The following is a 25,715-nucleotide window of genomic DNA, read 5'->3' as shown; positions in this document are numbered from 1 at the left end:
TTCCATGTCACTGCACTTCACAATTACAAAGGGACTTGAAGAAACAGGCCTGCTGAGGTGATAATTTCACAACTGATTCAACCATGCACAGGTGTTCATTTTCTGTATTTCATAAGCTATTATATCCAGAGACAGAATGGGACAGACACGTTGATACTGCCATATAATTAATGGGTTAATGATTGGTCAAACATATATCTATGTCTCAATGTGTGTGTCCCTCTCTCTCGTCTCCCTCTTGACCCACTGACACCATCATATATACCATAAAAATGAATGCCATATTGCTCATATTGCTCACATTGTACATTAGGCATGAACCAAGCAGCAACCACCACAGCTTTATATTGAAGCCAGCACGGAGGTCCCTTAAAGTGCAATACCACTGACAGCCACTAGGTGCTGGCTCCACAAAGTCCCTGGCTCCAACAGACTCTCATTCAAAAAGCCTCAAATTCTCTCATGAAAAACTAAGTCAATAAATTTTTTCAACAAGTTATTATGGTGTAAATCGCTAAATTCAGGCCCCCTAATAAGTGTACTGGTGGTCATTTTGGAAATTATTGCTCCATTCATAAGATATAAAGATATAAAGTAGCTTAGATGTCTGCAGTGTGGGCATTGATTGACAGCTGTGATTGATAGTTGGCTTGCACTGTGTTGGACAATTATCGCAATATTTTGGTAAGTTTAATGTTACTTGATAATGATACCTACCATGTTAGTAAGCTAATATTAGCCCAAGTCTGCACTGCTCAGTGTCCCCAGTAAACTAGCGTTAGCTTGGGTCTGAGGTAGCAGGGCGTGTTTTCAGAGCATCAAAGGCAACATCCCACACTCCTTATTTGGAAGGTCCTGGCTTCAAAAGGAAAATATGGCGATGACTGTAAGCAGCAACTCTGGGCTTCAAACCAGCTCCAATGCAAACCAATGAGTAATGTCACATCTTGCTATGTCCATCTTTATATAGGCCTACAGTCTATGGCATGAACATAAATATAGGACAGAGCTTAAAGGCAGGCAAAGTGGTTCATTAACATACACTAAAGACACAATGTTTATGTTGCATTTGCAGTTAAATCACATAAGTAGTGACCTCACCATTTTCTTTCTTCATAAACAGCCACTTAGGTTGATTACCTCCTACTCACTACTCTCCATCTCTCGCAGGTCTGTCAGAGCCTCTTCCTCAACAGTATCCCGCTGCTCCATTGTGACACTGTCTGGAAGATTAAACGTACAGATCACAGTTTCCTGGGCCAGACCACCTGAGTGGCAACGAGTCGGGATAACATCACCTCCCTATCTGGGCCATGCCACAGTACACTCAGGTTCCAGACCAGTGGGAGTCGATCAGTCAGCAAGCAAGGCATTAATCTGCTGTGACACACTGACTCTCCCCTTGGAGGACGTCCGGCACTGGGAAGCAGTCCAGCAGCAGTGCCCATTGCTGCTAGAGTAATGCAGGGTGTCAGAAGAGCTGGCATGGATGGAGGGACAGGGTATGGAAGTATAGAGGTGTACAGACAGAAGGAGGGGGAATGCTGAGATGCTGGATCAGCGGAAGAGAGAAGAGGGATATGGGAAGGAATAAGAGGGATGGAATGTGGCATGGAGCAGATAAGGACTATAAGTAAGAAGTTGGTTGAAAATAAGCTGAGTTTAGCTGTAAGATTAGAATGAAAGCTTTATTGGCCTTTTCCTGTTTTGAGTTCAGATTTTGAGAAGTGACTATTTCATCTTTACAGGAATCAGAATCTTGATATATCAGTATTACAGTTTAGGGTTCAGAGTTTATCATGCAAGTTCTCATTCTCTCATTTCACGGAGGCAGTTTCTTTAAAGAATCTGCTATCAGTCCCAAAATGATTGACTTACAATACAAAGATTGACATTCATTTAAAAGAAAAAAAGCTTATAAATTGAGGAGCTGACAGCTGAAGGTGTCATTTGAGGTGGTCACACAGTAGAACACAACATTTCTGATGAAAGCAATATTTTATGTAGTCATTTCATCTGTTATACTTGTTTCTTTCAGTTCCCAGAAGACAAAAAGATTTCTGCACACTGCTTCTGCATTTAAAACACATGTTGAATTAGTACATCAATCAATCATTCCAGTCCCTACAGAGTTCTTTGTTAGAATGACAAGAATTAGATAACTTATATAACGTGGCCTTTTCCTTTGCACGCTGAGGTAACTTATTACAGTTAGCGTTAAATACTAATCATGATCTGTAGGAAAAAAGAGGGCACACTCAAAGGCTTATAATACAGGAAAAAAACAAAACAAAAAAAAACCCCAACATTAAGTCAAATTACACATTGCAATTACTATATATGAGGAGTGTTGACTCACTCAAACACTGATGTATTGATTCAATAAATGTAGTAAAAGCAAGAGCACTGTGCAGGAAATTAGACATTTATCTCCAATGTACCTGAATGGGAAACATTACATGTGTTTTTTTCTTCTTTAAAATCTGTATGTGGCACTTTCTAAATATGTTATGAAACCACCTTGGTAAATTGTTTGGAACAATGAAAGTAAGACATTTGTCAAAAGCTCTATATCCTGCTGTCAGATAAGCAATGACTCACCACATTTTTAATTAAAGCCTAAACAAATGCTTACACAGGCAGAGATATATGCACACAAAAGAAATGCATGGGATTGTTTTGTGTTTGAAATGCTCTCCAAACATGGGCAATAACATTTAACATATGCAGTTTAAAGGGACCATATTATGAAAAAAAATCACTTTTTCAGTGCTTGTGAATATGTATTTGGCTTTCTGATGTGCCTACTAACACACAAGCTATGAAATAAGACCACCCAGTCAGTTTGGTGTGGGCTGGCTTGCTCTGTACTCATGTGATTCAACAAGCCATTCAGATTTGATGCCCCCTCTTACGTCACATGGGGCGAAGCTAGGTTAAGCTCAGCTAAGCTAAGCTAAGGGCGAAAAATTTGCCCGTATGATGGGGCTGGACCGGGGGACAGAGCCACTGCTTGCCGACAGACGACTGCTGAGCTATGGCAAGCTCTGCAGAAGAGAGCCAGCTGAGGAGCAGAGCCACTGCTTGCTGAAATATGGCTGCTGAGCCCTGGTGAGCTCTGCAGGAGAAAGCCAGCCAAGGGGCAGAGCTGAAGAGATCTATGTCGCTGCTGCTGCAGCTGCAACTGCAGCTGCTTCCTTGTCTTCTGGAGGAATAAACATCTGATTCTGCTCTGATCTGGAGCAGTTTACCGGCGGGAGGACTTTGTTTTTTGTTTTTTAAACTTCTGGGATTAAATGCATTTATCTCCAAACTGGATTCTCAGCCTAGCCGGAGCTAACACTGGAATCACACAGCACTACAGTTGCTGTCGTCAATAATAAACATTTTAAATGCTGGTGAGTTTATATGATTTTAATATTACAAAGTATGTACATATCCTTGTATATAAACAACAACGTCGCTGCTGTATTTATGCCTTTAGATGACGTTATTTTGAGTGTGGATGGAGCAGCTACAATGTTAGCATAGCTCTGATCAATCTGAACTCCATTCAAAAAACAAGCATTTTAACAGTTGTTTGCTTGTTTTCATGCGGACAGACCTGACAAAGGATGAATTCAGGTTTTTTACAAATCAACATCATGATGTAGTTATTTCAGCATCTTTCTGATCCGTTTATTGCAATTAAATCACAGCAACATCTAAGTTTATTTACACTCAAACTGACCATTCTGAACAGGGCTTTTTAGACAGGATGAGAAGGATGGGAAGGCTGCAGTGGCGCTTGATCTTTGTGGTATTTTGACCAAAGCATGTCAGATACATTTTATTAAGACCCCAGGGAACTGTGTTAACTTGTGGAAAAGGGGCATAATATGTCCTCTTTAAATTATCACCTACTTAATAGTTTTTTGTTATGGCATCTGATTTCATTTGGCGGAGATAACAGGATAGTGGGTATGTGGGTGCACACAGTAAACATTGGTTATTTACTTAAAGTTGAATTCACAAAATGAAACTGTCCAACATTTTGGCTTATGTGCACAGGTGTGCAATATAAGACAATATACTATTTACGTAATAAAAATCTTGACAGAAATCCCAAGTTAGTTGCAGTGTATTAATGAAATGCTGTGCAAAGTGGTGGGATAAATCAAATAGCTCTTGTCTCAAGAGTCCCTTCTTCCTCCACCGCCCAGTTTGTCTCCAAGGAATGTTGAGCATAAACATCAAAGCAGAAATTACATTACTCTAGCACTCTGATGTTGAACTATGTTCCAGAAAGTTTCTTTCATATGAAAATACAGAAGGAGTTCCTGTGCTTCTGTGCATGCTAATCGTTCCACCCTCCAGTTTACATAATCAGTGTCCTGCACTGGTGCAGTGACACCAGGGGAGGGTGCGAGAGTAATGGCCCAATGCATATGCCATACAGGGGATCAGGTGCAGTGAAGTCATGGTTGCTGCACTCCCTTAGGGCTTGGAAGACAAAGGCTGAAGACCTGCCCCATAAATGTCAGAGAGAGCACCTGCTGCCATGAATAACTACACAGATAACAGAGGCAGGACACATGCCCACCTGCTGGGAGGGCACACACAGGCCACGGTGCTTCACACAAGAATGAAAAGATTCAGGAAAACAGAGAACACATGCACAGTGTGTTGGTTAATTACCACAATGCATTATAAAAAAAAAAACAAGATTTGATGTTCTCATTTTGTTATGCTTTTACAGTAGAATTGAAGAGGTTGGATTTTTTTTACAATTAGACCTGATAACTAACCATTACAGTTCCACTGCAGTCAAAAGCAATACCAACAATGAGATTTTTTTATTGTACAAGGTACAAGGTATTTTCCTTTAATTTGTCCTCCATAGGCCTACCAGAAAGAATCATTCAAATTTGAGGTTGTTGAATTCATTCTGTATTTGTGGGACTCATTTAACATTGCCTTGGTTTGTCTCTGAACCTGCTGAGAGTGCAGCTGTCTGTGATTTCTTTGATGTAATCCAGCGAATTTAGAGCACCTGCTGACAAAGCCAGTCTGTTTCTGATAGAAAATAAAATTTAAATAACTCTACAATAAGAAGGAAAAGGAATAGAAATCCAATCACAACTTTAGCTTGGTTAAGTTAATTCACAATCTGCTAATATTAATTTCTGTCAGGAGTGTCAAATTCCCTGTTGGTGGAAAATTCACTTTGCCTCTTAAACCGAAGTGTTGTCAAAACAGAAAATGTATAAACACCTCACATGCATTAGTTCATATAAAAGACTTAATAAGCAAGGAAGTCTTAATAAAAACATAACCAGTTGCAGCAATAGCTATAGTACGATGACAATAAACCACAATGACCATCACAAAGAATTTTGCAGTGTATAATATAATATAATGTGTCAAAATCAGTTCAGTTCAGCATCACAAACCCACACAAGCACAAGTAAGAAGACTAACAATGCAATAATAATAGTATTTTTCACAGGACAAAAACACAGTTACCTTGCCCGTTACCTTTTAGAATGCAAAAAAGTTGAGTTCGCACTGTGTTTGCTGCTGTCAGTGATAGCAAATAGTAGATGACTGACTCACCCTTGTGTGTCATCCCTCAAATTTGATGGGAAAACAATACAATAGTGACATCTTGAGTAAATTATGCATCTTTTGTTGCCTGAAAACTAACATTAACTATAGAACATTTTGGATTAGGGTTTGCTTAACTCCCACGGTACAATTAAATGCAACTTAAAAGCATCTACAGTTGTTGGTTAGTTTATTGACTTAAATATAACATTACACTTATTTATAATAACTTAACATGATCAAAAAAAAAAAAAAAACATTTGGTCCAAAAATAAAAATCCATGAACACATTAGTAAAACACCATCAAGGGTATTCAGTTTATCTGTCTTTAGTTTTCCACCATCCAATGCTTTGGCTGCCAAGGCTATGGAGCAAATGTGGTAAAAGTAGAGCTGATGCTGACATATTTGGCAGCAGGGGTGAGATTATATACTACAGCACTCCCACGACTGCTAATCTAAAACCTTGCAGAACACCCAGATTCACACCATTAATTATTTGTTTTCAGCAAAAAAAATAGCAATACACTACACTCCTCTTCCCTGTAATCTCTCTTGACAGAATCACCATTGTAAATGAAGATGCTGTGTGACTTTCATTGCTTAAAGGGTGGGACCACAGTTGACAGTCAATCAGTGACATGAATAGCAATTTAGTTGGAACATGCATTTTGTATGCGCTCTGGCAAACACAACGTTGAAATTCCATCTCCTACCCAAACCAAGTACGCCTAAACACTGTCATACTCAGTACACTGCACCAATTTAAACTTCAACATAAAATGACAAGTTAGCACTCAAGTTGGATGACAACAAAACCTCCATGTTGACCTTGTCTTTGTTGCTGTAAACAGACATACAAATGACCCGCATCAGAAACAAAAAGTGACACAAAGAGTGTCTTTGAATTACAAAAGCAAAAATGTCATGTACAGTTGCCTGCTTGAGGGCACTGTTTTGAAATCTAGACTACATTCCCTTAACAGGCCTTGTACTTCTATTCGTCTTCTTTCAGAAAGCCAGAGAAGTAAATTAGTTTGTGAAACACAAGTAGAAGGTAACACAACATACTGTATAAGGTGCATGAGAAAGGAGTTAGAAAAACTTCAGGTCCTTGTTCAAGTCATTGTGACCTTGAGCAAGTTGCATTGTGTGATTGTTTTGCCTCTTCTGAAGTTGAATTGTAATGTCCTTTTGTGTGTGGGAATGCCTAAACTCAATCTTATATGTACATATACATATTTCAAATGATATTCTGGTTGTTTGTGGACAGGTTTGTAAAATATTTCAGTACTGGTTTGATTCTAAAAACACATGTGCTTGGTTAGTTAATGCAACACAGCCCTTGAGCCATGACCTTGGCAACTGCCACACGGTGATGTCATGTGCATACATAAAGGTAAACCTGCATCATACTTTGAAACCCTGGTTAGATTAATTGGTTAAATGTAAGAAAAGATCAAACAACAGATAAAAAAAACCCAAAAAAGACCCAAAAACAAATCATATGCGGCACAGACAAGCAGTGTTGGGCCAGTTACTTGAAAAATGTAATCATGTACATATTACTCCTTAAAAAGAAGTCAGCCTACACTTTTGGTATTTATCTACCATCAACAGCTAGTGTAATGTTATCCTCAGTTACTGCATGAAGTCCTGTCCTCTTAGTGAAGCTACATTGTTCTCACACCCCACAACTCTGAACTCACTACTGGATGTAGCCTTACCATTAGGCCTAATAGCAAGCCAGCTAAGGAGACAAAACATGCAAATTAGACAACTTTGGAATTACCTGTAGTCACATTTCTCCTCTATTGGTGGATGCTAACAATGATCACCAGCACCCACTGTTGTCCTAACTGGACTGATAGCTACAATTTGTAATTTCATGCAGCATGTTTCAAACACTCTCAGATCTCTATCCTGTCTCCTCTGTCTTTCCTATTAAAACACCACCAGTCAACTTGTCAACTGGCTTCAGCACAGAGGTTTTGTTTGTTTTTAGATCTGCCTAGCACATGTGGGTGGTGCACTGATGACTGTACAAAAACCGTTTACCCACAACAGTCCAGAGACTGAGCCTTGCCTCTGACTGACAAGATGTACAGGAAAAAGACACTGCTGGGCAATAATATATGCAACGTACCTGTATATAAATACATACTGCATGAAACCATCACTGCTGTATTCAGGTGGGAAGCAAATTAAAATTTTAATTGATAAAATTTTGAATTGAAAAATATATCATTAAGCTCACCACTCTGGTATCTATTTCTGTAGCAATCCACAACCTTGAGCACATGACTATGAAAAAGACTGTATGGGTGGTTGGTACTTCATATTGAGCACAAACTTTGCAAATGTAGTCTGATGGTGAAGACAGATAGGGGTGCAGAGGGCAAGAGGGGCACTATAAATCAACATCTATCTGAGCTGTCACATTTAGTTTGGAGTGATGTCTTCTCAGCATCCCAAAGGCACTGGATGCAGACCCTATAGTACCTCTCCTGCTCCATGACAGTGGGAGTGATTGCATGTTTCACAACAACATTGCTCAGAGAAAACACTCTTTCATTCTCTCTGTCATGTTGTTCTTTCTCTTTTTAGGAGCTACATTGCATTAAATGGACTCAAAGTGACTTTCTGCCCTCAATAGCAGCAGTACAAACTCAAGTATATCAACGTTTTTACAGAATGGACTCTTGGAACATGTCAGATTTGTTTGTATGAATTTAATGGTACTCTGTTACCATATGTAATCTCATCAAATCCCCACCACCTACATTCAAAACACATGAATGGAACCTGTTACCTAAATTGAGCAGATTGGCGTATTAGCTAACAATGAATATTCTTCTGAAAACCTTTCTACAAACCACCTATCACCTGTAGGCTTGAAGAAAGCTTCTGAAAGGTTTGTTTCTTGTTCAGCACTTGAAGTCACCTTGGTTTCAGCAGTTACAATAGATTCCAATGGTAGGAAAGGCAGGAAAGCTGTATCAAACATTCACAGAAACTTTTCAAACTACTCATGCAGCATAATCCATTTCTCTGCTGTTCACTTTGCTTTCAGTTTTTCAGCTACTTTGCATAATTTGGAAAACACATTTTCACTATGTATGCCAAATGACTGCCACTAAACTTGGTACATAGCCAGAGATGCAGTCTTGTAGCAAATTTGGTATGTATGCCTACCTGTGAGTAAATAACAGGTGAGGCCAATGGCATTTTCAGAACCTTTTGTACTGTATCTCTTCATCTGGTGGATAAAACTCGATGTGTTAAATTGTGGTCCTATTTTGTTTGTTTATGGTAACAGTATCACGATGCCTTCGACTAATCAACATCAAAATAAATGAGATGAGTCTTATCTTTTCAAGTATTTTTCCATATTTTGAAGCTGTATTTCATCAGACAAGACAGTTTGGTGCTTTATAAGCTATATTAATTATTTTTTTCATTTAAACTTTCTGCATCAACATTGGACATTTTGTGCAGTTATGTTAACTCAGAACATAGTTGTGAGCGACTTGAAGCATGTGTTCTAATAATAGTTGCAAGATATCCTAACTCTTTCTCTGAATGGTGTCTATACTGTTCAAGTTATATGTACAGCATGTCTTAATCCCAGATGTGAATTACAGTCTGTAGGATCCCAGGGAATCAAGGGATGAACACTGTGCCACTATGGCTACTGTAATGCAGATAGCCCGCTGAGTGCCAACTCATCCTTAATTTGAATTACAAAATAAGTAACATCCCGACAGAAACCATGTGTGTATGTGTATGAGAGCAGACCTGCCAACACTCCCTTTTTTCCCAGGTTTCTCCCGTATTTTCACCCCCTCTCCCGCTGTGCTCCCGTTTTGTTGTTTCTCCCGGGAAACTCCCACAATTTGCATGGCCCTCAATCTTTATTATGAATAATCGTCATACAAACGGATCCATAAGTTTTGTATGTTACCCTAGTTGCCAGATTGTCTGTGAAACACAATCTACACACACAATCCACACATGACATACAATTTCAAACCATCTGTCACTACAACCCGATTCAAGGGGCGTGTGCACAGCTGCTCTCTGTGCAGGCAGTCTTTCCTCCTGTCCTCTGTCTTCCTCCCTCTGCTGCTGATGTGATACACTGCCTGCAGGTACTGCTGGTAGAGAGGAGGGGCTGGTTTGTCTCAGCCAGCAGTTAAGTTTACAAGAATTTGCCAAATTTTAAGATACGTGGCAAACTCAGATAAATAGTTAGGCTACATACAGACAGCTTTCGTGTTATTAGATTAACCAGTGCACTGTGGTTGTGTAAAACATACCAGCAGTGGACGGGACGCTGCAGGCAAAGCAGTTGAAAATATTGCTTTTCTATATATTTATGCTTGTTAAACAGGTGGCTTGATTAAGCAGCCTACTTATTGGCTTTTTACTCATGACGGTTTTGTTGCACTTACAGTAACAAGCATTGTTGTTGTCAACTCCAGTAACACGTTATCCTCTCCCAACAGGAAAAAAGAATATAAATCTAGAATATATATGTAAAAAAATCTAATATCTACATTGCTACTACTCAACAGCCCATTAATTAAATCCCCAACCAGCATTTTATCATACACTTGGGTCAAACTTTCATTTTCATTTTCAGTAGAAGCAATCAATAAAAAAAAAAAAAAAAAAGAAAACTCATAATGTAAAACCCTGTTTTGCAAATTCTAATTATGTTAAATTCATCATATTCCTTGATGTTTTTGCTTATTTGGCACAAAACTTGTAATGTTGTGGTCATCTATAAAACATTTTTCTTCAAATTAGGGTATGTCAAAATGACGACTCATTAAATTACAGTACTTTTATTTTTTGATTTTTAACATCTGAATTGTAATAGCCAGGGTAAGAGGTCTGTCAGTGCCAAACTCATTTGGGACTTGAGCAAGCATTTGGGGTTGGAAAGCAATTTAAAGCAACAGAGTGCAATCAGTGAATGTGCCCAAGCTCTTTGTCATGAGGAATTAGCAGCAGCTTGTTTAATGTCTTTAGGATTATGATTATGATGTGAATGGTAATTATGATCATGGTAATGATGATTAAAATGTGAATGCCTCCAAGGTAAAACAAAATGAGAGAAAAAGAGGTTGTAAATGAATCGGTTTTTAAATTATCAAATGCTGGCTATCAGAATAATAAATATGCTGAATGATCAGCTCTGCTTTGATCAATGAATGACGATTTCCTTTACCTTTACTCTCTTCCCTCTTCATTTGTCATGTAAGGTGTCATCTTCATATTGTTGTCACACTGCTTGTTTCAATGTTTCTTCAAGAGAACAAATGGCTGTGACATCCATTCTCAGTGTAGTATTGTGTTCACATACTCAGCTGGTGACCTAAACAGCATGTTGACAGTCATTGAGGTTGACTAGTGCTGGGCTGTCTGTGCCCAGCAGTTGATATGTTATGTATGGGTCGACTCATGAAACATTCATTTGAATTATATTTTAACACCAGGAAGACCAACCATGAAGTGATGGCTATTTTGAATCTGTAAACAGAATCTCATATTTTCAAACTGGGCAGACATTTCACTTCTTGACTTTTCCTAGAACCACTTTATTCAGAGATAAGTAGTTTTAGATATTCACAAACACACAAGGATTTTTTTCACCCTCTTGCGCCAGGCAGCTCTATTGATGGGCCCATGTTGACATTAAGAGACACACTAATGTTGCATGTACCAGGACAATTCTCTGGAACAGTGGCCAGCAAAGCTTCTTGAATATAAATTAAGGAAAGGGTACCATTAAAATCCAATTGAAACATTTCATTCATGTTTCTTGGAATGTTCTGGCTCAGTTTTTTTATTTTTTTGTTTTATTTTTCATGGTGATACACAGTGTTTTCAAGGTAAAACTTCACACTGGCAGTGTCTTGACGCACAACATCTTGAGTTGAAGTGAGTAAACAACACGGGAGGATATGCCACTGTCATATTCACCATTGTCCACCAATGCACATTTACTTCTTTTGTCTGTATGGCATGTCCAGTCTGTGCTATGAGCTTCAATTTAGGGGCATCAAATGGTTCAACCTTTGTGACTCAGATGATTTGAGATGCCCTTAAGTACCCTTAAGTAACTTAAGTGATATCAAATGTGATTGGAACTGAAAACAACACATTTAAAAAGAAAAAAAAAATCCTCAGAATCCTTCTAATGGGATTGCAAGAAGTGAGCATAGGTCTACTATCTGCTGAAATAAGTGTTACTTAAGACTGCAAAGTATATTAATTCAGACCTCAAGTTTCAGTTCAATTCATCTGCCTCAGACAATGAAATCACATTTACCTGAGCCATACAGCATACAGACTGCATCCTTCCTCACTTACACTATGTAGTTTATTTACATTATTAACACATTTCTTTGGGTGAGAAACTTTTCGTGACATTATATTTCGCTGTGATAAAAGCAGCAGAGCTATGATTTCTTCCTTTTAGCTCACAGATCTCTTTTGACTTTGTTACTCTTGAATGTTCTGTTGGAATATGTGCTGGAAACCTATCCAAGGGTGTCCGCTTTTTTGTGCATAAAGTTGCTGTTTTTAATGTGAAATGAGCGCAGATTAAAATAAATACAGTAATCATCACCTTGCGTAACCAAAATCTCCTCAGTAAACACCGTCTCATTTGTAATAATTGTCTACATGTTCTAACTACAATAATAAGCACATGAAAAGCAAATTAATGCATCAATTTCCTTTCAACAACTAAGATTTTATTTAGGAAGAACCTTCAGTGTAAACCACTAGATGACAGTATAACATAATGATCTTGAGATCATGACGATATTTAAATCGTTTGATCTAATTAAATTGACCAAAAGTTCTGGTTGGGGGGATAATGTCATATTCAGACCTCCTACAAGTCAAAGCCAGTCTACCATTGTCATTGTGGGTCTGATACGTTGTATGCCACAGTTTTACAATATTACAGACTAGTAGCTACAAGTACTGTCAAAAGGTTGAGGTTGAGGTTTTGACCAGGATGACATGATGAAAATAACATAATAGACTTGATTATCCAGCACTGCCTCATTGGTTAGTAAAAAATATGTTCTAGATTTGGGAATACATGCTCATTTCACTCGATGCAGTGGTGTTTTGTTTGGTTCGGTGAAAAAAAAAAAAGAGCAAAGGTGGATCTCCTCTATAGCTATAATGCGGTATATCTGTATAAAAAAGTGAGAATATATGAGATGAGAGTATAAAACAGCCTCGGCAAGACCCACGTATATGTATTAACATTAATGTTAGTTAGCCAAATTACTAACACTATATTGGCTAACGTGCCAGACAAAAGACACTAGCGTTAGCGTTAATATTACTTATCATAAGCAAATCGATTATGTTTGCTGGCTTGGTGCCGATGAGCCGAACACTTTTTTGACCTGTTCGCTTCCTTTGATAAAGTCGTGTTTACTTTTTTGCGGTTACAGGCTATTTTTGGGGGGGGTGAGCCTTGCATGCCTTGCAGTAGAGGAGAGTCGTCTTATTCATTTATTCGACACACAGTCTATTTTTATTTTGCTTGCTGGTGGTGGTGACGGCCTGGGACTTAGGTTGCTTTCATCGGGTGGAGCAGTTAGAATTTTTGTAAGAAGGGAGCGGTCCATCCTGGCAGCGAACTTCACTGCAGGTGCAGCAGGAGTGCAACACCTCTGTCAGGTATCATAGTGCGTAGTGTGAACAACAGCGCTGTTTGTGTTTATGTTTTGAAGTTCATATTAAATGAATTGAATGAATTAAAAATAAAATGATGGCATCATGTAGAATTAGGATATTGACCTAAACTGGTGAGGATAAAATTTTTTTTTTTGAATTTTTGGGGGCAATTTCTTCCCCTTGATAACGGTTCTTAGGGGCATTCTGAGATTTCTTGGGGCATTTTTGCCCTTGCCCCCCGCTAATTTCCGACGCTGATACTGGCACTCACTATCCATTCCATTCAATAACTGTACAAGATACAAATGTTCATTTGTATCAGCCAGTGCCATATACTATACTCTGCTTTATATGTAGCTAAAGCTACTGTTGCCTGGTTTTCAGATTTCCATGAAATAACAGGCCCATTCTTAGTTAAATTAAACCGGTACCCTGGTTGCTTGCTTCTGACAGTTTCTTTAGTTCATTTTTAAGCTGAGCCGTATATTGAGTAATAAGCTTAAAGTAACTAGAATAACTAGTGGTGTAACGGATTGTAGTTGATCCGTGATCTGTACGGATCGATCCCCACGGTTCGGCAGGCATATGAACTGCGGATTAATTGCAAAATTTAATGTCTCAGTTAAGACAAAGTAAACAAGACAGTGTGTCGCTAACATTAACAGGGATTTTGAAGAGCAATGATAAAACCAGCATCTAACGGTTCCGAAGTAACATTTGAGTTATATTTACCTGCTGTTTAATGTGCTGCAGCTGAGCAGCTAATTAGCATCTAGCTGCTAACTGACGTTAGCGGTGAATGTTACCATCAAGTTTTGATGATGTGCACAGAGGCTGTTTCATTCACTGTTTAAAAGAGCAAGGTTTCATGCCTCACATTGCAATAACTGAGCATTGAATATTTTATATATTTTATTTTATTTAAACATTGGACATCTTAAATGTTGTTTTCATTTAAGACCATGGGCAAAAGTTCCTTGCTGTTTCTTGCTGTAAGTGTGTTACAAAATTAATGGAAAACAAAGTTTTATTTGTCTCCTCCCTTTTTTTTCGCTGATCCTAATAATCATCTGATCCGTGACTCAAATCCATGATACGATCTGAACCGTGAGTTTTGTGTTCATGTTAACACCCCTAGTGTTAACATGTCAGCTTTGTAGACTATATTTTGTATGTGGTGCATATAGTCAGTGTGTAAGTCATGTATTTGATACATGCATTAATACTTTCTGATGTGAACCTACACTTTTAGATCTGTGAATGTTTTTTTTCTTTCTTGTATTCAGCACTGATCTAAACCTGTATCACATTATAAGCTTTGTGCTACTTTATATATTTCTGTATACTAAGAAAATACATAGGAAACACGTGTAATCATGTGATATGTTGTCTGTTTTTGATGAGAACATAAATTTGTTTTCACAATAGAACAATACTATAAATTTGAATTTCACTTTGGTAAAATGACACATTTGAACCACTCCGTGGCTAAAATGAGCACTTCTTTGTTTAGAGACAATATGTATATGCTAAATGTCTTTAAAGAAGCAGCCTTTTCACCACTCAAGCGAATTGTTTTATGGGCATATAAAATTGCCCCCCACCCCTCCGATTTCATCAGGTGGGACAATGATATAGTTTGATTCGGTTTGTTGTAAGATTCCATGTTGGTTTTCCTCTGGTCCTCCCCAATTTTTTGAGTCACCAGCCACCACTGCTGTACAGTGACTTGTTCAATTTGTAGACTAGCTTTTCACCTGTGTCTGACTTAATTTCAAATCCTTCAGGTTGCTCAGGTTGCTGATGTCATGTTTGCAGCCAGAGAAAAAGACTCCTTGTAGTCTATTCCTGACACTTGACTATAACCCTTTGCAACATATCTGGCCTTGTATGTTTCAGTCTCTGAATTGTCTTTAACTGCATAGACCCATCTACCCCCATCTGGCAGTGTGGTCAATGTGAATGTATCATTTCCCCTAAGGGAATCAGTTTTCTTCATAGCACTAGCCTTGAGGGTTTGTGGTACATTACACATCACTCTGTAGTAGTAGTCACTATTAGCTAGTATCTGGTCATCACACTCTGCTTTACATTCATAGTCATTCAAGTACTGGGGGCTTTACCTCTCTCTATTGGGATAGCTTGTACTATGACTATATTCTCTGTTCTGTCTGAGTGTCACTGTCACTCTCAAGTTTCAATTTGAGGCTCTTGTATCTCCTTTGAACTTTGATCAGCCATCTTGGCTTTTGGCATGGAGGATACAAATCTCTTCCCATTAGGATCATCATAACTCATTTCCAGATCCGTCTGAGTTTGGTGTTCGACTACACTTTTTGTAACAAACTTCACTAACTTCTATTCAAGGACTCTCCCTGTGTCTGGGTAGTAGACTAGGTATGATGGGCTGTTTTCATCATATCCAACAAAGATCCCCTTTTCACATCCAGAGTCCAACTTCTTCTTGTCCTGTTTGCATGCTTAGTAGACCGATCCGAATACCTTGAAAGATTAGGCTTCCTCCCTGTCAACATGTAGTGTTGAGTGTGTCCAACATGTTTGTCGTAGCACCTGTTGCGAAATACTGCAGCAGTCATTACAGCATATGCCCACAACTTCTTTGGTAAGTTGGTCTCAAGTAGCATGCATTTTGCCATTTCAAACAGTGTTCTCCAATTTCTCAAAGTGGTCAGTAAGGTGCTGAAGTCTCATGTCTTATGGCATTCTTACTAAGCAATGACTGGAGGTCTTTTGCTGTGAACTCTGTGAAATTGCCTGATCTAATACACATGATTTTCCCATAAGGGACCACATCAGCAATGAACTTTTCAGTGGCTTTGACAGTATCATTCTTTGCTTTCAGGAGGTACACAAACATTGTTCCTGAATAATCATCAGTAAATGAGAGTGTGTATCTAAACCCATCTTTTCCCTCTGGCTTTATAGGGCCAGCCAAACCACTGTGTACAATCTCAAGTGTGGCTTTTGCTCTTTCATTAGGCTCTCCGTTCCTACACCTAACAAATTTCCCTTTTGCGCAGACTTCACAGTTTAGATTAGATTTATCAATCTTACCCTTAATTTTCATTCCCTCTGTCACATTCTCTAACTTGACACATCATTATACTTACAGTGACCAAGAATTTTGTGCCATGTTTGAAAATCATAAAAAACATGACATTCAAAACAACACAAGACAGAGAAAATGTCCTGTGGATATGACGGTATGTACAATGCCTTTGTCAGCATTGTATTCACCCATGTGTGGTCTTCAGCATTGGTTGCTTGTTTCATGTTGTCTCTCCTTTTTCGTCAGCAATTTGCGTCTTTATGAGTTGAGCTCTTGCAAAACCTACACCACTGTCTTAGTTCTCTACACTCACCAGTGCTTTCCTGGGCCCTTTCTGGCCACAGTTGTAGCAGGTTATCTCTGAGCCCTCTTATCTCTCCCCCTCACCCAGCCACTTGCCTTCATCATGTTGTCATTGTTGGCATTAAACTTCTTGGTGCTCTCGTAGCTCTTAAACTTGGTTTTGAACTCACCAAAAGTTATTTTCTCATCAAGCCTGAGACAGGTCTTGATTACTGGGCCATACTGCCTAGAACCCCCTACCCAATAAATAAATAAATAAAAATCCCTGATCCTGATCGACTAGGTGGAGCAGTGCTCAATGCTAAAATGAAGCCATGTTATTTATTTCCTGTCTTGCATTTCTTTTCTGTTCCATTTTGTTTGTTTTGCATGTTTCTTTTCATAAAGTCAGCATATGGTTTTTGATGGTGATTCACTTAAAACTAGATTAGAAAGGAGCAGAATAGAGTGACCAGGCAGGAAGAAAGCAAGAGTAATTGAAATGAAACTTACCGACCATTTTTAATAGTCATGCAATACTTACTAAAGCATTAGCCTAAATGTGGATACTGACTAAAGCAGAAAACCAAACAACTTTGATTCACCATAGATACACAACAGTAAGTTTCAAACAACACACAACTGTGTATAAAATTGTTGACTTTGCATTATCAGGGGAATTCTATTTAGGAGATTGGTAATGTGCTCAGTGCAGTTCTAAAGGCGCGCTAAAAGATTTATTTCCTCCCTGTGCGTATAATAAATCCAGAATAGCATAATTATGGTGATTACTTGATCAGAAAGAAAATTTCCCTCCCAACTGCCAAGATCTGCCAATTGTGGTTTCAGTCCCTAAATGACAACTTCTCATCACTTGTCTCCTGTCAAGATGGTGACACAGTGGCGATTTGGCAATTAAACGGTACAGTATGCCAACTTATTAATATACACATCTGTTGGTATGCCACATTCTGCCTGTTTAGCACATTGGCCCACAGCCTTCCTTCTCTCCCTCCTTTTATTGTCACTCTCTCCTTCCCTTTCTTTCACTTTCTTTCTTTTGGTTTCCTGAGGCATAGAACTCACCACAACACAGGCTTGTCTTCCTTACAGCTGATGCATTTAATCTCTTTCTGTTTAGACACCAACAGGATAATGTATTCTTTGTCAGGATGCAGGATTTTTGTTGGGAAAAATTACATTATTATTCGGCATTCCTGTTAAACTGAAGCAATTATTGTAATTGCAAATATCTCACTGTGTGCAATAAAATGGTTAAGGCTAAGGTGCCCCACTCAGGGGCTCCATTGACATACTATCAGCTTACTCTTCATAGCTTTCAAATAAGTCACCAATCACATTAGGAATAATCTACAAATGTTGTAACAGATGTAGCTGTGCAAACTAAGGCTGAACCATATGTGTAGAATTATATATTAGTAGTGAAGAAGTGAAGTGGTGAAGAAGGGAGTGATTTTGGACACAGTCTACGATGTCTTTGTATTTTGCCTGTTTGCTTTCTGTCCCCTTTTACTTTGTGTAAAAGGACAGATTTTTTCTGTTGGCATTATGTTAAATTGCCAAACCAAACACTGATGTTGTCTGGCCCAGGAGGAAGAGCAAGCAGATGTTGGGGAACTGTGTTCCAGTAGGATCGTGGGGGTGTGACAGTGAGGTGTATCAAGAAGATGGCAGTGGGCAATGGACCAAGAGATCTCTTGAGTGGAGCTCTCGCTGGTGAGTAAAGGCATCAGAGTAAGCTCCAGGCGAGATTCTGATTCTGAATGTATCTTTGTAATATATGATCTTTCACAATCTTTGTAATATTAAGACATTTAGAAAACTATAATGATTGAAAGTTATCCACTGTCTAAGTATTTATTAATCCTTTAAAATGATTACCGAAACACAGTTTTGATCTTTTAAATGTTCTGGCATTTAACCATAAGTGGTTTTGTATTTAATATGCTTCACACACAGTATGTATTATCTTTTACAGGCTCAACCATTTCAACATGTTGCCTGTTTATACACGGTACCAGAAATAGAGTTGGGCATTTTTAAACATTGTTAGGCTCTGTGGATTGTGTTTTGTGTGAGTGCAATTTTGTTTTGTACATTCTGATGATGAGGTTCTAATTATTGCCATATAACAAGTTGAAAATATTTATAAAATGTAGCTGTTTACATGCCAAGCTCCGTATAAAATCCAACCTGCAATTATGAGGCGTTATCTGTGTCCTGAAAAATGTCTCACCTTATGAACCAGCTGTTCAAGGCTCATCTCAGGCTCAAAGCAGAAACCAAGCCCTGCTAATGTGAAATGGATAGAAGCCTGTAATTGTGAGCCGCGTTCCAGCTGGCATCTTGCCCTGGAAGAAGACGCATACCCTGCCCCTGTTTGGGTCCTTAACCAGAACTGTGTGTTTCCCCTCTGCACACAGCTAAATGTTTAACCTCTTCAATTACTTTTCTGTTGAAAAAAAAAAATTCTGGGCATTGCTGCAATGGCGCCATTCCAGGAAGGATCAGTGGCTGTCGCTCCTGCTCACAGATCAGTAAGAACTAAGGCCTGTCACTCTATGATGGAACAGGAGCTCTAGGGGACAGAGGGCACATTGACTCAGGGCATGTTTTCTTTTCTTTTCTCCATTCCACAAACCGGCAAATCCAAGGTTTCTGGTCTCTGCATGTGTCCTTGTGAAGACCACAAATGTAAGGAAGGAAACAATCCCCAAATAATTTTTTATACTGGAATGGCATCTTGGTGCTAAATTAATTTAAGTCTGTTTTTAGCCATGGACTGGTACTGAGGCTGCCTAATTTTCAAAATCATCTGGACAAATCTCAGAATATATTTTTCTGACAGAATTAAAGGGCATCTTCACCGATTTTCAAGTTGATTCCTATGGTTTTAAAGTGGGTTGAATTATATATGAATGACTTTAAACTTTCCTCTGTCTTCCCTGTAATAAAATGTCCCTCTTCATCCAGCTGCAAAAGTCCACTGGGTGATGCAAAACGTATCATCTGGCAAACTTTGGAGATCTGCCTTTCTTTTCTGCGTTTCCTCATTTTCTGGAGTGGTGTCTTCAAGGTCTGTCAAAGGTGGGTCTCCCAAAACACTCATTCTACTATGTTAGGCTACAAATAGGGAAAAACAGACACTAAAATATCAAACTTTGCCAAATATTTTAAAATATCAGGATATTTGGAAGAAAAGCAGTTTCATGATACACAGCGCGCAAGCCAATGAAACTGAGAATTTTGATCCTCAAGTGGACAATATAATGTCGGAGCAGAGATTTGGCACTACTATTACAACTTATGAGGTCAAATATCGTGCTGTGAAATCAGACAAAACATGTATGGCATATGGAGGAGAAAGCAACCACTGGAGCTAAGGTACAGTGGCAGCCGAAAGAGAGGTGCCGGGGTAGCTTTGCAGCACCGACCAGTGAGGATCATCAGAGAGAATGGAGATAGAACTGAAAGCTCCTGCAACAGACTTTGTGGTGCTTTGGTAAACCTGATTTTGTTTTCTGACAGGAAATTATATCAGACTTTGCCAACTCTGAATACTCCGAGTTGTCAACTCTGCTGCATTCAGCTTGAGCACTTAGGTCTTGGTTTCTCGTCATCCAAAACAATAAAAGAAACATTGTTTGCTTGCAGTTTTTCACCCCTTCATCCACAATTGTTTGCCAAACCAAGCTGAAATGAAGATGGCAGACTGAGAGGTTTTTTGACTATCCACCGGCACAGATGTGCTCTGGCAGCATCCTGGCTTGTGTGCAGCTCTCAGTAAGTTTGCAATGATCCGCATAACTAACTCCAGCACGCTTTTTACTTTATGATTCTTGTACACTGGTACAATATATCATGATTAATGAAAATAACCCTCAGTAAAGAGATATAATGCTGCTCACTAACTTTGTCCCTGCTAACAGGCCTGTCTGCTGGGAAACCCATTTCCGTAAACAAACCATCAGTAGTGGATTGGACAGGACTGTGTGCAATGCATTCTGTTTGTTACGGGATTCCCCCTTAAGAGCGATATGGGGAATCTTCAGCCTTTTTACCAATTTAAAAAATAATTACACATTTCTACTACATAGGTGACCTAGTTTTAAGAAATCATCATATTCATGGTGGTGAAGTTTCCCTTTAAGTATTCTGTGACAGTATATTATGTAGGCATATGCATTTTGTGCATGATCTACCGTGGGTTTCAGCACTGAAGTGATGATTGTATTGTGCTACATGTCCAGTGCCAATATCTGTCCCAGTTTGGCTTGTAAATTGTTTGGTGTATTTGCAAATTGCATATCTAGTTCTTTGATTTCAAGCCCAGTGATTTGATGTATGTACAGTATGCAATAATGGAATTGGGTCATCCCTGTCATGAGTACTGGTTATTGTAGTGTAGTGTAGTGTGTAATATCTCAGATCTGTTTTGTGTTTTATATTTGAATTTACCTGATGTTTAGTCTCTATCCTCAAGAGACCTGGCATGATGCGTTGCCGTTGGCTGCACCCCAGCTCTCAATTTAGGAACAACAGTGCCTCCTAGGGTAACAAATGGCAGTGCATAATCTCTGTTGTCCTCTTCCCCCTCCCTCTCTACCTCTGTTTCATTGTTTCTGTTTTTTTGGGGCAGAGCCTTCAGGCATTCTGGGCAAGACATGATGCAGCTCAGTTTTTGCAAACATGTAGGAGGCTTTCAAACAACTGTTGCTTTGCATAGTTGCAATCAGTAAAGATAGCATGTGGAATGCTGTTACAGTGTTGGAAGGCAAAGAAAAAAAACACAGAAAGGAGCTTTTGAGTAAGGATGGGGCAGGGAGAGAAAAGCATTCATCAAAGAAAGTAAGAGCTTCTTTTTTTCTGCTTTGCTAAGAGTTTTTGTTGGAAACACAAATAAACACAGGCTGGCATGTTAATCATCTTTGAACAATGAAGGTGTTTGATAGTGAAGCAGTGTAAGCACAATAATTATGTCTCAACATATACTGTATGTTTAACTCCTTACAGGGCAAGGTTTATGCCGCAGTAACTTAACAACTTTTCCAGTTTTCTAAGCTTTTTAATAAAATTGGTATTTTAATGCAACAGTCCGACTAAAAGTTATTGTAAAACCATATCACAAGTATCCTTGTCACTTAAAACCCAAAGATGCCCTTCTGCTTGGGTTGTTAGCGGGTTTGAAAATCTAATGTTGGACTTTTTTCTAACATTCACCTATCCAACTTATTTACTGAAATTCTTGGGGTCCGTTTCACAAAGCAGGTTCAACAAACTCTGAGTCTAATCCTGAACTCTGAGTTGATCTACTCTGAGATAAGAAACTCTGAGTTTCCGTTTCCAGAACAGCTGATTTGAGTCAGTTTATTCAACTCGGAGTAGTTTCACCTGGAGTTAAGCGCGTGCACCACAACTATAAAAAGCCAGCATCAATGGAGCCCCGATTCAACGAGTCACCATGGCAACAGGGAAGAGGAGGGCTGCGTTTTTCGCCCCCCTAGAACTAGACATCTTAATTCGCTCATACGACGAGTTTGAGCATGTTTTCAGAAAGAAGTGCAACACCGCTGCAGCTGCAAAAGAGAGGGAGACGGCGTGGGAGAACATCGCTGCTCGGGTCAATGCGTAAGTTTAAATGTAGTCCTTTGCAATCACAATAATATTACAGAGGAAAACTGCTTGATTGGTCGCCTATTAATTTATTTTATTTAGGTCCAATCCCGCGAGGGAGAAGCGCACTTGGCAGCAGTTTAGGATGAAATGTAAAAACATTGTTCAAACCTCGGCATAATCTCATGGGGGTACCTCATTTTGATCATTTTTTACATTGTAAAGTAAATATTAAGTGGCTGTTTGACTGTGCAGTTGTTTTATCCCCAACATAATGCTGGTTTCACACACATAAATGTCTTCTCATCTATATCATGTTCTGTTAAATAATTAATCCTATTTAAATTAACACAGACTTCTACTCAGCCAACAGAAAGAAGGCAGATGTCCGTAAAACGGGTGGTGGTCCAGCACCGCCACCTCTAACGGAGGCAGAGGAGCTGGCCCTAAACCAGAATTTAGGAAGGCCAGTGGCTGGCCCCGACACTGTACAAAAAACTTCCGTTTGCAAAGAAACGCAGCGCAACATATAATATCTGCTGGGATGTGAGAGAATTGATTACGATTAGTAATGTTGCAAATGTAAGGACGGATTAGGTTTTGTATGTAGATGATGGACTGTGACGTGAAACGGTACCGCTCAAAAAGATAATAGTCTGGAAATGCTAGAACATCTATGCGCGGTCTGATAACCATCTCTCAACGAATATTTAATTCTCTGCGCAGTAATGCTGCACCTTCATCCACGGGATCGTTATCAAAAGGACATGCCATGTTAGTGAAAAAGTCGCCACCTACTGTGCCTAATGGACTTCTAATATACTGACTCTGATTTTTTTAAATGATTTTTTTAAATGACAGACGGCAGAACTAGGCTACGCCAAAACTCGCCTGCTGACTGAATGAATGAGGAAATCAAATGGAGTGTGTGGCTCTGAAAGAGGGCGGAGACTGAGAGAAACTCGAGGTTCATTGAGAAAAACCTGGTCCCGACCAGGTTAGGTTCATAGAGTCTGTTACTACGGTAACTGACCAAGAGCTTAAGTTACCCCTCTCTGTGAAACAGGCTAGAGTTATCCCTCTTTCTCTGGTTTGAGTTACCTCCCTTTTTGAAACGGAAAACTCAGAGTTTCCCTCATTTCAGGGTTAACAGACCCTGAGTTTTCACTAAACCTGCTTTGTGAAACGGACCCTTGGTCAGATAATTGCTTCATGTTGATGTTGATGTTGATGTTTCAATTGGGTCGTTTTTTGATTTAGAAATTAAAACTCTGAGCACCCCCCACCACTATCACCACTGAAGATTGCAGGTCTTCTCTTGCCCAGAGAGCATTTCCATGTGGCTTAGCATTTCCTCAAAAGCCTCCTTTCATTTTCTGACAGTGTCCCCAGTTGACGTTAGCATTTCTTCATTCTTATGAAAACAGCCTGGTTGTTGTTCTCCCTTCACCTCCTGATTTGCTGAAAAGTTTCCAGAATATGTTAGGCCAACTGATCAAGCCATCTTCCATCACCTTTCCAAACTCGTCCCTCACCAGGGTTTTTGCATTGAACCCACAGAAAAGGCAACTTCACTCACCTGATGTCAACAAGCAGCTTCTTGGGTTTCCACCTTGGCAAACACTGACACCAGCCACAGCATGTTGGGGCTGTCCATGTGATCTTATTCTGGCTAAGATCTTGTTGAACAAGTCATATGGGTCTTTTTGATATTGTATTTTTGTTGCACTGTAGCACTTTCTATCAACATTTTTCATGATATGTGATGGGGACGCAGTTAAAATATTGTGTCTTTAGCAATTCCAGAGGTGCTTAAGAGCCTGATATTATATCAGCTTAAATATTTTGAAAGCAACAGACATTATTTTATCTTGGATCAAACCCAGTTGAACTTATTCTAAAAAGGGGACATGACCAAAATGTCAATTTTGGCCCCGTTAGCTAGGGTTAGGCCCAATTCCAAATACATTATTTGGCAAAGCACAAATAGTGTTTTTTTCAAGTACATTTATTTCATACAAATATTTTAAAAATGATTTGTTTTTGGGCAGGGAAAAAAAGATATCAAATACCAGCGTGCAGGTCGGTTACCTCGCTATCTCAGTCTCTCTCCTCTGCTCCGCTGTTACATCTATCAGCAGGTCTCAACGAGGGGAGTCACATCCACTTGCTACATGATTCACATTTCCTTATTTGAACATCACTCCCGATGGAGTTAGGGATGTTGCCCGGAGATAAAGCTGAGCTACTGACACAAGCAAAGTGTTTTCAAGGGACTCTCCATAACCTGTTGTTCCACTTCTCCTTTCCACAAAGTTAGGTTGTAAAAAATAGGCAATAAATGAGAAGTGAAAAGCAATAATCGCCCTTGAAGTTCTTCTCTACATGTTACACACTGTGCTGTCTCTGTGTTATGGGTGTATAATTAAGTAGAGGTCTTTCTGCACATTTGTGATGCATTTGGTTTTAGCTCAGCAGTCAGCGCAGTCGTCTACGATCTGGGAGACTCCAGTTCGAGACCCGGTGTGGGGACCTCCTTCTTAAGGTAGTTTATTCACGAACACTTATTGTAACACAAATTTTCTAATAAAATAATAATAAGTAATAAAAACAAAAACATGATTTTTAAGCCTATTTCCATTTTTATTTGAAAACAAATACAAATATAAATAATTTTGTTGCCTCAACAAGTATAGATACCAATACAAATACTGGGCTCTTTGCACATCTCTACTGTCGACCACAGGCCTGGTGCCACGATACTGCAAAAATTGCAACTGGGTAGGTGACACTCAATTTTTACATGGATGTTGTCCCCCGCCCCCGAGTCATCACAGAGCTGCACCGGCGTGTGTACATTACAGTCGGTGTGATGCTGTTAGAAAATACACATCACTCAATGTAACGGTACTGATTAAATCACACAGTGTCACAGCTAGCCAGTGTTGCACAATACTTGTGCCAGCCTAGGTAGTGATTTCCAGAGACCTCACGGCACTGTGCTGGTTCATACACGTTACAGTCAGCATGATGCTGTCAGAAAACATAACTCACCCGATGTAACGGCACTGAATAACACGCTTGCCTGCCTTTGTGGCCGCCGTTTCCGCTTTGTCATGGAGTGGTGTGTACAATGTGTCTCTCTGGCTGAGTGTGCGGCATCAGGTTGCATTATCTCTCCGTCAGGGAGTAACACACCTGACGCACACTTATCCCAGAGTGAGGGGTGTGCATGTGTGGCATGCTCTTCCTCATCAATCTCCAAACGGGAGAAAAGGAAGATTGGACACAATAACACAAAGTCTACTGCTGTGTTCACGGAGCAGCCAGCAGTGGTGCGTTCATGGGTCGCCCCTTCGGCTTGGCTCCTTCCACACCAGCCCCTTATCTGCAGTGATGTCAAGAAGCATCACAGCGCTGTGCCGATGTG

General features: G+C 39.4%; 1 long non-coding RNA gene across 2 annotated transcripts; it reads left to right on the top strand.

Annotated features, from left to right (window-relative positions):
• Positions 1-1,151: 1,151 nt before the first annotated feature.
• On the top strand, positions 1,152-22,323 carry LOC137182827 (uncharacterized). Of its 2 annotated transcripts, none has more exons than XR_010928380.1 (5): positions 1,152-3,398; positions 18,263-18,388; positions 19,646-19,759; positions 20,327-20,455; positions 20,602-22,323. It is a non-coding gene; the product is annotated as an uncharacterized lncRNA (long non-coding RNA). The 2 variants fall into 2 exon arrangements; XR_010928379.1 differs by lacking the exon at positions 1,152-3,398 and adding an exon at positions 13,198-13,302.
• The last annotated feature ends 3,392 nt before the right edge of the window (positions 22,324-25,715 follow it).

Source organism: Thunnus thynnus, chromosome 5 (genome assembly GCF_963924715.1).
Source record: "Thunnus thynnus chromosome 5, fThuThy2.1, whole genome shotgun sequence".
NCBI lineage: Eukaryota > Metazoa > Chordata > Actinopteri > Scombriformes > Scombridae > Thunnus > Thunnus thynnus.
This window is presented reverse-complemented; position numbering and strand designations above follow the sequence as displayed.